The sequence below is a fragment of the Trachemys scripta genome, chromosome 12 (genome assembly GCF_013100865.1).
Source record: "Trachemys scripta elegans isolate TJP31775 chromosome 12, CAS_Tse_1.0, whole genome shotgun sequence".
Taxonomy (NCBI): domain Eukaryota; kingdom Metazoa; phylum Chordata; order Testudines; family Emydidae; genus Trachemys; species Trachemys scripta.
In genome coordinates, this window is record NC_048309.1 from 34,744,280 (window position 1) to 34,759,037 (window position 14,758).

The window sequence follows — 14,758 nt, forward strand, 5'->3', positions numbered from 1 at the left end:
TCTCCTGCCACCAGCTAATACAATTAGTCCTGTTGTTTAAGTCATAGGAGCTTGTTCAGCAATGCTCAGAGTTAAGTCCATTCTGATGATGTATGATGGGAGTTTATTATAGCTAAACATAACAGAAGTAATGCAAAAAAACCAACACTTATGTGAATGGACATTATTTAAGTTGCAAAGTGAAACACTAACTCAGCAGTGAGAAAACACCAGTTGCCTGTGGAATGTGAATTCTGGCCCTTTTGGTGTGTATGCATTATGACAGAGACTTTAATTGGATGATCACATAGCCTATGTCTTCACTTGGAGTAAGGGGTCTGATTCCCAGCTAATGCAGACATACTCATACTTGCCCTGCTTGAAGTAGCATGCTAAAATAGTAGTGCAGCTGTGGAAGCATGGCCATGGCAAGAAGCAGCGTGAGCCAGCTGCCATGAGTAGAAACCTACCCAGACCTCATGGGTGATACTTGGGGTGGCTAGCTTATGTTACAATCATAGGACTGGAAAGGACCTCAAGAGGTCATCTAATCCAGTCCCCTGCACTCATGGCAGGACTAACTATTATCTAGACAATCCCTGACAGGTGTTTGTCTAACCTGCTCTTAAAAATCTCCAATGATAGAGATTCCACAACCTCCCTAGGCAACTTATTCCAGTGCTTAACCACCCTGACAGTTAGAAAGTTCTTCCTAATGACCAACCTAAATCTCCCTTGCTGGTATTTAAGCCCATTGCTTCTTGTCCTATCCTCAGAGGTTAAGAAGAACAATTCTTCCTCCTCCTCCTTGTAACAACCTTTTACATACTTGAAAACTGTTATCATGTCCCCTCTCAGTCTTCTCTTTTCCAGACTAAACAAACCAGGTTTCTTTTTCAATCTTCCCTCACAGGTCATGTTTTCTAGACCTTTAATCATTTTTGTTGCTCTTCTCTGGATTTTCTCCAATTTGTCCACATATTTCCTGAAATGTGGCACCCAGAACTGGACACAATACTCCAGTTGAGGCCGTATCAGCATGGAGTAGAGGGGAAGAATTACTTCTCATGTCTTGCTTACAACACTCCTGCTAATACATCCCAGAATGATGTTCCCTTTTTTTACAACAGTTTTACACCATTGACTCATATTAACTTGTGGTCCATTATGACCACACTATGTCACTGCTTCCCACTACCTGGGCCACAACAGCTACACTACTAGTTTTAGCACACTAGCTCAAACAGAGCTAGCATGGGTCCAACAACACAAGCTGGGAATAGTGTCCCCAGCTCCAGATGCAGACGTGGCCATATTGCTTTCTTCCAAGAGATCCTAGCTTTGCTCAGTTCACAGTACAGATACACAAGGGACAAAATTATGGTAGCCTGGGCAACTGTACATGATCTGGCATTTCCTTGCTTTAAAGTTCTTAACTTTACAAGTGAATACAACTTTCTAACTATAGATATATAGATAACACATTACCCCTCTCTACCTTGATTTCCACAACTATAAAATGAGGAGGCTAACCCTCAGCAGCACTGGGAACATAACAACATTTGAATGGCCTACTAAGTCAGACCAGTATTCTCTCTTCTGACAGTGGCCAATGTCAGGTGGTTCAGAGGGAATGAACAGAACAGGTAATCATCAAGTGATCCATCCCCTGTCACCCATTCCCAGCTTCTAGTAAATGGAGGCCAGTGGCACAATCCCTGCCCACCCTGACTCAAACCCATTCATGGACCTATCCTCCATGAATGTATCTAGTTCATTTTGAACCCTTTTTTAGTCTTGGCCTTCACAACATCCTCTGGCAGAGAGTTCCACAGATAAACTGCGTTGTGTGAAGAAAGACTTCCTTCTGTTTGTTTTAAACCTGCTGCCTATTAATTTCATTTGGTGACCCATTTCACTGGGAAGGTTTAATTAATGACTTGCAAGCAATCTGAGACACTTGGGCAGAAGGTGTTCATAGAAATACAAACTGCAAGGATTGTTGCATCTAGCACGTCTTCCTCCTCTTCTCAGTGATGGAGAACCAGACAGAAGTGAGCGATTTTGTCCTCTTAGGCCTGACCACTCTCCAGGGGCTGAAGAACTTCCTCTTCCCTTTCTTCCTCCTGCTCTACATAGCCAATGTGTTGGGTAACAGGGCCATTATAGTCATGGTGATAGCCGAGTCCCAGCTCCACACCCCCATGTACTACATCCTGGGCAACCTCTCCAGCCTGGACATCTGCTTTTCCACGGTTGCTGTGCCCAAGATGCTGTCTGGTTTCCTGTCTGAGAAACAAATCATAACCTTTGCCAGCTGCTTGGCACAGCTCCACTTTTTCCACCTTCTTCGGCAGCAGTGAGGCCATGCTGCTGGCTGTCATGGCCTATGACCACTACGTAGCCATCTGCAAGCCACTGCGCTACAGGCTGGTCATGAGCCCACAGACCTGCCTGTTCCTGGCAGCAGCCACCTGGTCCACTGGCTTCCTGCATGCGCTGATGGCCACAGTGATGACCTCCCACCTGCATTTCTGTGGCTCCAACCTCGTCCACCAATTCTTCTGTGACATCAAGCCCCTGCTGAGCCTTGCCTGTGGCAGCACCCGCCTCAAGCTGACCCTGCTCAACATCGATGTCCTTGGTCTGAGTTCCTTCGTCCTCACGCTCTTCTCCTACATCTACATCATCTCCTTCCTCCTCCTTAAGGTCCACTCGTGGGAGAGTAGGAGAAAGGCCTTCTTCACCTGTGCATCCCACCTCACCATGGTGTTTCTTTTATATATGCCATCCATTAGCAATTACATGATTTTCTTTCCCAGTTTCCCCTGTGAAAGAGACATGATACCCACCCTCATGTACTGCATCATCACCCCAGTTCTGAACCCCCGATCTACACCCTGAAAAATAAGGAGGTGAAATTCACTCTGAAGGAATTCCTAAACAGAAGACTTTTACCTGAAAGGATTTGAGTTAAATGAAGGTTTCAGGGTATGTCTACACTACGGGATTAATCCGAATTTAGATAATTCGGATTTGAGATACAGGTTGTATAAAGTCGAAATGAGTGCGGCCACACTAGCACAGTAATTCGGTGGTGTGCGTCCAAGTACCGGGGCTAGCGTCGATTTCTGCACCGTTGCACTGTGGGTAGCAAATCCATAGCTATCCCATAGTTCCCGCAGTCTCCCGCGCCCATTGGGATTGTGGGTTAAGATCCCAGTGCCTGATGGGACAAAAAACATCGTCGCAGGTGGTTCTGGGTACAGTCTCACTTCCTCCCTCCCTCCCTCCCTGCATGAAAGCAACGGACGGCAGACAACCATTTTCGCGCCTTTTTTCCTGGGTGGGTGAACACTGCAGACTCCATACCACGGCAAGCATGGAGCCCGCTGAGGTCAAGACAGCACTCATGAATATTGCAAACACCTCGCGCGTTCTCGTGGAGTTTATGCTCAGCCAGGACCAGAAAAACGAGGAGAGGAGGCAGCGGCGGCGGCAGCATGATGAGGACATGGACACAGACACAGATACAGAATTCAGTGAAACCACAGGCCCCGGTGCTTTGGAGATCATGTTGTTAATGGGGCAGATTCTATCCATGGAACCCCGATTCTGGGCCCGGGAAACAAGCACAGACTGGTGGGACCGCATAGTGTTGCAGGTCTGGGACGATTCCCAGTGGCTGCGGAACTTTCGCATGCGTAAGGGCACTTTCATGGAACTTTGTGACTTGCTGTCCCCTGCCCTGAAACGCCAGAATACCAAGATGAGAGCAGCCCTCACAGTTGAGAAGCGCGTGGCAATAGCCCGGTGGAAGCTTGCAACGCCAGACAGCTACCGGTCAGTCGGGAATCAATTTGGAGTGGGCAAATCTACTGTGGGGGCTGCTGTGATGCAAGTAGCCAAAGCAATCACTCAGGTGCTGCTACGAAAGTTAGTGACTCTGGGAAATGTGCAGGCTATAGTGGATGGTTTTGCTGCAATGGGATTCCCTAACTGTGGTGGGGCAATAGACGGAACCCATATCCCTATCTTGGCACCGGAGCACCAAGCCACCGAGTACATAAACCGCAAGGGGTACTTTTCAATGGTGCTGCAAGCACTTGTGGATCACAAGGGACGTTTCACCAACATCAACGCGGGCTGGGCAGGAAGGGTTCATGACGCTCGCGTCTTCAGGAACACTACTCTGTTTAAAGGGCTGCAGCAAGGGACTTACTTTCCGGACCAGAAAATAACCGTTGGGGATGTTGAAATGCCCATAGTTATTCTTGGGGACCCAGCCTACCCCTTAATGCCATGGCTTATGAAGCCATACACAGGCAGCCTGGACAGGAGTCAGGAGCTGTTTAACTACAGGCTAAGCAAGTGCAGAATGGTGGTAGAATGTGCATTTGGCCGTTTAAAAGGCCGCTGGCGTTCATTATTGACTCGCTCTGACCTCAGCCAAAGAAATCTCCCCCTTGTTATTTCTGCTTGCTGTGTGCTCCACAATCTCTGTGAAAGTAAGGGGGAGACCTTTATGGCGGGGTGGGAGGCTGAGGCAAATCGCCTGGCTGCTGATTACGCGCAGCCAGACACCAGGGCGATTAGAAGATCACACCATGAAGCGCTGTGCATCAGAGAAGCTTTGAAAACCAGTTTCATGGCTGGCCAGGCTACCGTGTGAAATATCTGTTTGTTTCTCCTTCATGAAAACCCTCCCCCTTTACTGACTGATTTTCTGTAAGGAACCCACCCTGCCCCTTCCCCCAGCTTTCTTTCAAACCAAATAAAGTCACTATCATTTAAAAATCATTTATTCTTTATTAATAGATTAGAAAAAGAGGGAGGGAACCCGGGTGGTATTTGGGAGGAGGATTGCTGGGAAGGAAAAAGCCACAAAGAAAAGGTTAAAAAAATGACAGCCTTTTGCTTGGGCTGTCTACTGGGGTGGAATGGGAAGGTGTACGGAGCCTCCCCCCCCCGCGTTCTTACACGTCTGGGTGAGGAGGATACGGAACATGGGGAGGGGGGAGGGTGGAACAGGGGCTGAAGCGGCAGTCTGTTTTCCAGCAGCCGTTCCTGAACCTCCACCAGACGCCGGAGCAGCCCCAGCGTTGCATCCTTCATCCTCTGGTCTTCCTGCCGCCATCTCTCATCTCGATCGTCTCTCCTCTCCTCACGTTGGTCCCTCCTCTCCTCACGTTGGTCCCTCCTGTCCTCACGTTCACTGATTTCTTTCCTATACTTTGAAACTGTTTCCTTCCACTCATTCAGATGAGCTCTGTCACTCCTGCTGGATTGCATAATTTCAGAAAACATGTCCTCCCGCGTCTTCTTCTTACGACGCCTTATCTGTGATAACCTTCGGGATGGAGGAGGGAGGCTTGAGGAATTTGCAGCTGCTGTAGGGAGGGGAAAAAAGAGAGAATTGTTTTAAAAGCTACATTTTGCAGAACAATGCTTATACTCTTTCACGGTGACCAACACTGTTCACATTACATAGCACATGTGATTTCTGTGCAAGGTCGCATTTTGCCTCTTAATGCTGAGTGCCTGTGGCTTTGCTGCTAGAGATCAATCACAGGTCTGGGCAACAGAATTCGGCTTGCATGCGGCCATGGTAAGCTTCAGCGCCGTCCGTGCTTTCCAACATACCAAGCATAGCTTGTAGAGTGCTGCAGAAGCCTGGCCAATCTCAGCCAGTTGGGGGGGGGGCAGTGTGGTGGGGCTTGTCTGGGCCCCTTCAGGCAAGTAGAGTGCTGCGGTTTTTCTGTTAACATTCAGCAGCACCAGAAAACAAACTAACCCTGCAGGAAGATCCCTGCAGGCACCAAACTACCCACCCCCCGCCGCCGACCCCCCCCCTCGCCATGAATTCTCTGGGATGATCACGGTACCCTCCCCCCACCGCGTGGCTGGTAACAGGGAAGATCCCTGCAGGCACCAAACTACCCACCCCCCCGCCGCCGACCCCCCCCCTCGCCATGAATTCTCTGGGATGATCACAGTACCCTCCCCCCACCGCGTGGCTGGTAACAGGGAAGATCCCTGCTAGCCAAACGCGAAAAACTCAGGGCCAATTTCCCATCTGCGCTTGGCTAACTGCAGGGAAGGATTTATTTTCCGCCACAGGCAAACAGCCCAGTAGGAAGGGCCACCTCTGTCCCCTTAATTAAGTTCCCGTATTTCAACCAGGTTACCAGGAGTGATATCACTCTCCTGAGGATTACACAACAAGATAAAGAACGGATGTTGCTTGAATGCCAGCAAACACCGGGACCATACGCTGCCAGGCTTTGTCAGGCAATGATACCAGATTACTTGCTGCAAGCATGGCGTGGTCAAGTGTCCTACCATGGAGGAGGGAATAAGGATGCACTGCCCAGAAACCTTCTGGCAAGGCTTTCGGAGTACCTCCAGGAGAGCTTCATGGAGATGTCCCTGGAGGATTTCCGCTCCATCCCCATACACGTTAACAGACTTTTCCAGTAGCTACAGACTTTTCCAGTAGCTGAACTGACCGCGAATGCAAAGTCAGGCAAAGTAATCATTAAAAACTGTTTGCTTTTAAAACAAGTTTTATATTTTAAAAGGTAAACTCACCTGAGGTCCCTTCCATGGGGTCAGAGTCTTGGGTACTGGCTTGGGAGGCTTGGGAGGGTACTTCAGTCAGGGTGATAAAAAGATCCTGGCTGTTGGGGAGAATGGAGTGCTGTGTGCTCTCTGCAAGCTCATCCTCCTCCTCCTCCTCCTCCTCCTCTACCCCATCGGCAGAATCCTCAGGCGTCGAGACTATCCCCGACCCAGAATCCACGAACAAAGGTGGGGTAGTGGTGGCAGCCCCCCCTAGAATTGCATGCAGCTCGGCGTAGTAGCGGCATGTCCGTGGCTCTGACCCGGAGCGACCGTTTGCCTCCTTTGTTTTTTGATAGGCTTGTCTGAGCTCCTTGACCTTCACGCGGCACTGCTCAGAGTCCCTATTGTGGCCTCTCTCCATCATGCCCTTGGAAATTTTTTCAAAAGTTTTTGCATTTCGTCTTTTAGAACGAAGTTCTGCAAGCACTGAATCCTCTCCCCATACAGCGATCAGATCCAGTACCTCCCTCACGGTCCATGCTGGTGCTCTTTTTCGATTATCAGCCTGCATGGTTACCTGTGCTGATGAGGTATCTGTGGTCACCTGTGCTCTCCACGCTGGGCAAACAGGAAATGAAGTTCAAATGTTCGCGGGGCTTTTCCTGTCTACCTGGCCAGTGCATCCGAGTTCGGATTGCTGTCCAGAGCGGTCACAATGATGCACTGTGGGATAGCTCCCAGAGGCCAATACCATCGAATTGCGGCCACACTAACCCTAATTCGAATTGCTAAAATCGATTTTGGCGCTACTCCGCTCGTTGGGGTGGAGTACAGAAATCGATTTAAAGGGCCCTTTACATCGAATTAAATGGCGTCGTTGTGTGGACGGTTACAGGGTTAATTCGAATTAAAGCTGATAAATCCGAATTAAAGTCGTAGTGTAGACCAGGCCTTAGTCTGTGACTGAGCTATGGGCTTTAGGAACCTAGATCCTTTTTTGGATCTGTGATGCAGGCACATAAAGATACAGCAAGGCACAAACGGGATTTTCCAAAGAATCCAAGTAGGGTAGGAGCCTAACTGCCACTGAAGTCAGTTTACAGCTTTCAAGGTGGAACCTTCAGAACAACAGAGCATTCTTTTACAATTGAGCTAAAAGAGTGACTCCATTAGCTGGTTTCTGTTCTCATTCCTGATGATTTATATGCTGAAGTCAATGGGAGTTAGGCATCTAGATGCTTTGAAAATCCCATTAGGTACGTATCAGAGGGGTAGCTGTGTTAGTCTGAATCTGTAAAAAGCAACAGAGGGTCCTGTGGCACCTTTAAAACTAACAGAAGTATTGGGAGCATAAGCTTTTGTGGGTAAGAACCTCACTTCTTCAGATGCAAGGTACGTAAACACTTCTACAAACCTGGACCTTAGATACCAAGGGGATAGGCATGATAGCTGTGTATAACTAAGATAAATATTTTAACTATGGCTCATGGTGGTTAAATCCCTGAACATGGTCTTTCAATGGAATTATATGGCCAAAGGGCTAACATACTCCTTGAATGTACAAAGAGCTATGGAGTAAAAGCAGGAAGGTGGTTTTAGCTCAGTATATGACACTGTAGTGGGGCGGACTGCCCCACTCCCTGAGAGTGTGGGCTGCAGCAGGCCAATGCACCTGCACAGACAGGCAGCCAATTAAAAAAGGGCTTATTGGGAGCCAATCAGGGCCCAGACTGGAGGCAGCCAATCAGAGCCAGGTTCAGCCCTATAAAAAGGTTGCTCAGGAAGGAAGCAGTCAGTCTGTCCCAGGCCTTTGACAGGGGAAGGTCTGTCCCCAGAGTAGGGAGACTAGCACCGCAGACAATATAGTGCTGGCTAGGCTTGGGGAGCAGAAAGGAGCTCTATCCCGAGGCCTGCCAGGCTGCAGGCCCTGAAGGGAAAGGCCTAACGGGTGCAAGGGGCCGTAGGGGAAGTGGCCCAGGGAAGTGGACAGATGGAGGGGAGAGAAGGAGGACAGCGAGGCTGCCGCCAGAGGGTCCCTGGGCTGGGACCCAGAGTAGAGGGCGGGCCTGGGTCTTCCCCTTCCCCCCTTGCAGTACACCCAACAATCAGCCCTAGGGAGCGGCCATCATAGACTACGCCAGATCCCTGACAAGAGGGATTAGATTTTGGGGTGTTTGGTTGTACATGGTGGCTGGGGCGTAGAGAGACTGCTGATCAAACCCCCACCCCCCGGAAGGGGGTGTGGATGGACTGAGGGGCAATGCTGGAGGGCAGTGGTCCGGAAGAGAACACCGCGAGCTGGTGAGTGACGTGGGCTCAGATGCCAACCAAGGGCGAGACAACAGGCGGGACACCACCAAGAGAGGGTGCTCCACTGGACAGAGCTAATTCCCGGAGGCAACCAGCAGGAGGCGCCAGGTGGTGAGTCCCTAACACCATTGCAGACACCTTTGAAACCATGACTGGGATCCCGTGTGTAGTCTTGATATCCACATTTCAGAAAGAATATCAAAAAGTTAGAGAGGATTCAGGGAACAACCACATGAAGGATTCAATGTTTGGAGGTCAAAGAGTTCAATGGAGTTGGATCAGGCCCACGTTTAGGGAGAGTTAGCCAGTCTCCACACTGTGTGAAGACAGGACAGGATCTAATAAAAATAGAGCTGAAAGAAAAAAAAATGTCCATTGAAACATCTTTCTTTTCCCCAACAGAATATTGGGTATTTGATTAAATGCAATTCTTTAGGGGAAATTTCTCCACATTCCTAAGGAGCTTTGCTTTTTCACTGGGAAACTGAAAACCAAGCATATTCTATCTTTCAGTTGCTGAAAACCAAACAAGTTTAATGTCCAGATTTAAAGCTTTTGAAAACATCCATTTTTGTTCCAGATCTAGATAATATGTTAAAACTGAAACTGGTAAATTTTATGTAGCCATATCTCTGGGACAGATTCTAGCCTTCGGCTGAGATTTTTGAACAAGCCCAAAGGAGTAAGGCACCCCCTGTTACATTTCAATGAGCACCCTACTCCCTTAATCGCCTTTGCAAAACACAAACCCGGTTACTTTGATGTGAGTATGGAGCAATTTGATTGAAGCTGATGTATTGTCTCCCTACTCATCCTGGCATAAACAGAGACTTCTGATTTGATTAGCAGACTAGATTACCATTGCAATCTAGCAGGCATATATTCCATTCTGGAGCCTAAAACCCAATGAACAGCTTTAGGATTTATTTCAGTGTCCAGTTAGAGGCTGAGAAAGAAAGATCAAACCACTGCAATGGATTTGCTTTGTCCCATTAGCCAGGGACAAATGTACAGACCCATAGAACTCTCCACTGTACCACACCACCTCCTCTGAAACAGAGCTCTTTTACTTTTTTTTATTAACTATTTTCAATGGCTCTTTGTGCTCAAATATCCTGGTCAAGAACCTGAGCTCCTGTAAGCTAACAGAGGACCAGGCTGGGATTTTCAAAATACCTTAAAAAGTCCATTGAAATATTCAGAGCTAATTTATTTAAACTCTTTTGAAAAGTCCTTTCCAATTGACCTGTGAAAGATCAAACAGTCAGTTTTTGCCCAAGCCAGAACTTGAATGGAGATGGAGTCTGTGCAGAGTGCTTTATTCCCCAAACTAATCTTCTTTCTAGACAGATATCTGATCTCATCTTTTTAAAATAAAACATATAATAATAAATGGGAGTTAAGTACCTGAGCAAATTTGAGAATCTACCTAGACACTTAACTGCATCTTTAGAACCTTTCATAATTTTGCCCTTTAGAAACTAATCACATTCAAAATATTGGGATTAAGGAAATAAAGTCATGTAAGTGCTTCATGCAGATTCCAGTATTTTTCAACACAGTATTAAAACTTGTTACAATTAATAGGAGTTGGGCACGTTTGAAAACACAGCTAGACACCTATTTGCATCTTTAGAAACTTTAAAATTCTAGCCCTTAGCAATCTAACTGTGTTTGAAAGTCATTGGGTTTAGGAACCTAAGTGTACATCCACAGTGCAATGGAAACCTCACAAGGCCTCAATGAGAAGGCTCCAGCCCGAGCCCGAACCTTTTACATGGAAATGTTATCGTCCTGAAGTGCGAGCAATGTGATGCTGAGTAAGCTGACCTAGGACAGCCATGAGTCTTTTTTCACAGTGTAGATGTACCCTAAATCATTTACATGCTTTTGAAAGACCCTGGCACTTTGTAAATACTGAAATGTATAGCAACATCTCCACACTTATTTTTTACCTGATATTGAAATGATCTTTAGGATGAAGAGATGTTTTACCAGATATCATTAATGTCAATTAATAGTTTTATTTCAACATCCAGGAGTCCATTTAAAATCTTATGAACCTTCCGATCGTTTCATGATCACACATATATCAGACAAAAATATGACGTCCAGTACAATCTTCACAAATATAACATTTTATAGGAAGCCCTGACCACAAAATGAGAGAAGAAGCATTGAAACAACCTGAAAGGGTGCACAGACATTCAAGGTCATGGCAATGTAAAATATAGACTTTTCCCAATACACTCAGGAGTAAAGAAATACATGCAACATGGAACTAAAAATCTTGAATTCCACTGCATGGAATGCAGAGCACATGAAAGTTATGATTCTAGTTGGGTCTGTGACATTCTATACTTTGGGGGAGTGCCCTGTAACCCCCATATTCCTCGTTATTATAGAATTGCGATCTTGCATATAAAGCATGCCATGTAAGGCATCATGGGGAAGATTATGGTCTGCTGAAACCCACTGTTACATCTAATCTATCTACTATCTGTCATTAATGCATATGAAATAATGAAAATTGTGTTATATGGCTTTCACTAAAATATGCTGTGGGTTTGGGAAGTGCCCAGATACTAGTTATCTGGAGACAATGCCCGGGCAGGTGTCAAACAACCATCAACAGCCATTGTCCAGCAAGGGAGCTACAATACAGTGACACACTTGCACAAGGCCACAGCAGGGGAATGGCTCAACCTTGCCTGGTGACTCAGCAATGCCCACCAGACATGCCTGGACTTATGTTCTCCAAGCACCTGGGATGGAGGGTATAAAACAGAACACAGTGGACCCATGCTTGGCCTTTCTCCTTCCCACAAATATGCTGCAAGAAACAAGGACACTCAGAAGACTGAAGACTCAACAGAGGGGACTGGCCCAGCTTTCATGGGTTAAACCTGTGTACTATGAACTGTAATATCCAGTGGGGTGAGAAAAAATTAATTTAAATGTTAACCAGTCTAATAGGACTGAGAGTTTAGACTGCATGCATATATTTTATTTCCTTTTGATACCTAACTCTGACTTTTATCCTATCACTTATAATCACTTAAAATCTATCTTTGTAGTCAATACATTTGTTTAACTGTTTATCATTACCAGTGAGTTTGCCTGCAGTGTTTGGCAAGGATGTTTGCTCAGGTTTGCAAAGGCTGGTGTATATCCACTTTCCATTGATGAAGTGGTGAACCAATTAATACATTTGCAATGGTCATCTTGAGCAGTGCAAGACGGTATATTCCTCAGGTACAAGGCTGGAAGCTGGGGGGGATTTGGCTGGTATCTTTTTCTGTGTGATTGATGAGTGGCTCTGGGAGCATTCATACAATCTAGCTGGGTGTGAGGCTCCACATGCAGTTGTGCTGAGTGATAATAGTATCTGGAGGGGTTTGCTGCTTGTCACTAGCAAAGTGCTGTGAGAGACAGTGGAGGCTAGAGAGTTAAAGGAGCAGGCTGCACCCAGGGGATCCCGTCACAGGGTCACTAGCAAGTATCTATGTCATCAAGGCTAAATGCTGCCCTCCCAAAACAAAGTATATCCCCACATTCCCCAAGGAAACTCCCATTGGCATGAACTAGAGACAACCTAGATGTTAACTCCCTAGCAAATACTGCCAAATTGGTTCATTCCCATATCAGTCACTACTTCTGAGTTCCTGCGAGCACTAGACATTTACTGGTGACTTTTTTTCAAGGCCTCCTTGACTTCTTTGTTTCTCACGCTATATATAAGGGGATTGACCATTGGAGTCAGGACAGTGTAGCAGAGGGAGAATACTTTGTTGAGGTCTCACAGTGAGTCAGTGTCTGGTAACATGTAGACAATGATTAAGGTCCCATAGTAGATTGCAACCACAGCGAGGTGAGAGGAGCAGGTGGACAATGCTTTCCTCCACCCACTGTCTTAACCTCGTTTGAGGATCATGTTAGGGTTGAAGTGTGAGATGGATGCCCAGGCACCTGCCTGAGGCTGTAGGGGATATGACCAGAGGCAGGAGCTATGGGGACTTTTATAACAAAAATGTGGGTGCCTAATAAGTTTAGGCATCTACAGAGTTAGGTGGCAGGTGCGCAGTGGTTTAGTGGTTCTTAGTAGCACCTAAATCTGGGACTGATTTGCTTAGCTGTGGGCTTTAGGGACCTAGATACTTTTGTGCATCTGTGATGCAGACACGTAAAAATGCAAAAAGGCACAAGTGGGATTTTCCAAAGCATTCAGGCAGGGTAGGTGCCTAACTACCACTGACATCAGCTTCTAGCTTTCGAGGTGGAACCTCTGGAACTGCAGAGCATTCTTCTACAATTGAGCTAAAAGAGTGACTCCTTAGCTGGCTGCTGCTCTTATTACTGTTTTATATGCAGAAATCAGTGGATTCTGATGCTTTGAAAATCTCACTAGGTTCATAAATACTTCTAAAAATCTGAACCTTATCTATCAAGGGGACTGGCATGAGAGATGTGTATAACTAAGAGAAGTATTTTATCTATGGCTCATGGTGGTTAACCCCCTGAACATGGTCTCTCTGTGGAATGCTGTGGCCAAAAGAACTTACATGCTCCTTGGATGTAGAAAGAACTGTTGAGTAGCAGCTGGAAGGTGGTTTTAGCTCAGTATGACACTTTTGAAAGCATGACTGGGATACTGTGTGTAGTCTTGATATCCAAACTTCAGAAAGAATATCAAAAAGTTAGAGAGGGTTAAAGGAACAACCACAAGAAGGATTCAACATTTTGAAGGTCAAAGAGTTCAATGGAGTTGGATCAGGCCCAAGTTTAGGGAGAGGGAGAGTTTTCTTCAGCCTTAGTTAGTCTCCAAACTGTTTGAAGACAGGCCAGGATCTAATAAAAATAGAACTGGAAGAAAAAAATATCCATTGAAACATCTTTCTTTTTCCCAACAGAATATTGGGTATTTGACTAAATGCAATTCTTTAGGGGAAATTTCTCCACGTTCCTAAAAAAAATGTTCTGTCTTTAAATTGCTGAAAACCAAACAATTTTAGAGTCCAGATTTCAAGTTTTTGAAAACACCCATTTTTGTTCCAGGTCTAGATAATACATTAGAATTTAAACTGAGTAAATTTTTTATATCCCAAATCTCTGGGACGGATTCTGGGCTTCGGCTGAGATTATTCAAACAAGCCTAAAGGATTTAGGCACCCAAATCCTGTTACATTTCAATGAGACTTGGGCATCCTAGTCCCTTAATCTTTTTTGGAAAATGCAAACCCAGTTCCTTTGATTAGAGTATGGAGCAATTTGATTGAAGCTGATGTCATGGCTCCATACTAATCCTGACATAAATAACAATGACTTCTGATGTGATTAGCAGAATAGATTACTGTGGCAATCTAGCAGGCATCCATTCCATTCTGGAGCCTAAACCCCAATGGACAGCGTTGTCCTATTAGCCAGGGACAGTGGTGCAGACCCATAGAGCTTGTGCAACGTTTATAACATTTACGAACTAGCTGAGGATCTTGGTTAGAAATGGGAGTTTTCCTTCTCCTAGGTGCACAGCCTGCAACAGCTGATGAGCCCACCTTCCTGAGAGAGGCACAGAAAAGTGATTTGCCCAGGCTCACGCGGCAGCAGGACTAGAGCCCCCATGTTCTGAGACCCAACCTTATACCCTCTTCACTGTACCATACCCTCACCCCTGAAGCATCGTTATTTTACATTCTTTTATTTTCTATTTTAAATGGCTCTTAGCTGGTGCCCAAATATCCTGATCCAGAACCTGAACTCCTGCAAGCTAATAGAGCACCAGGCTGAGATTTTCAAACTATCTTAAAAATCCCATTAAAAATATTTGGAGCTAACTCCCTTCAGCTGTTTTGGAATTTCTCTTCCAAATGACCTGTGAAGGATCAAACAGTCGGATTGTGCCAAAGCC

The 14,758-nt window shown here is 46.1% G+C and overlaps 1 pseudogene; it reads left to right on the forward strand.

The window, feature by feature from the left end:
• The first annotated feature begins 2,015 nt into the window (after positions 1-2,015).
• On the forward strand, positions 2,016-2,883 carry LOC117886265 (annotated as a pseudogene).
• The last annotated feature ends 11,875 nt before the right edge of the window (positions 2,884-14,758 follow it).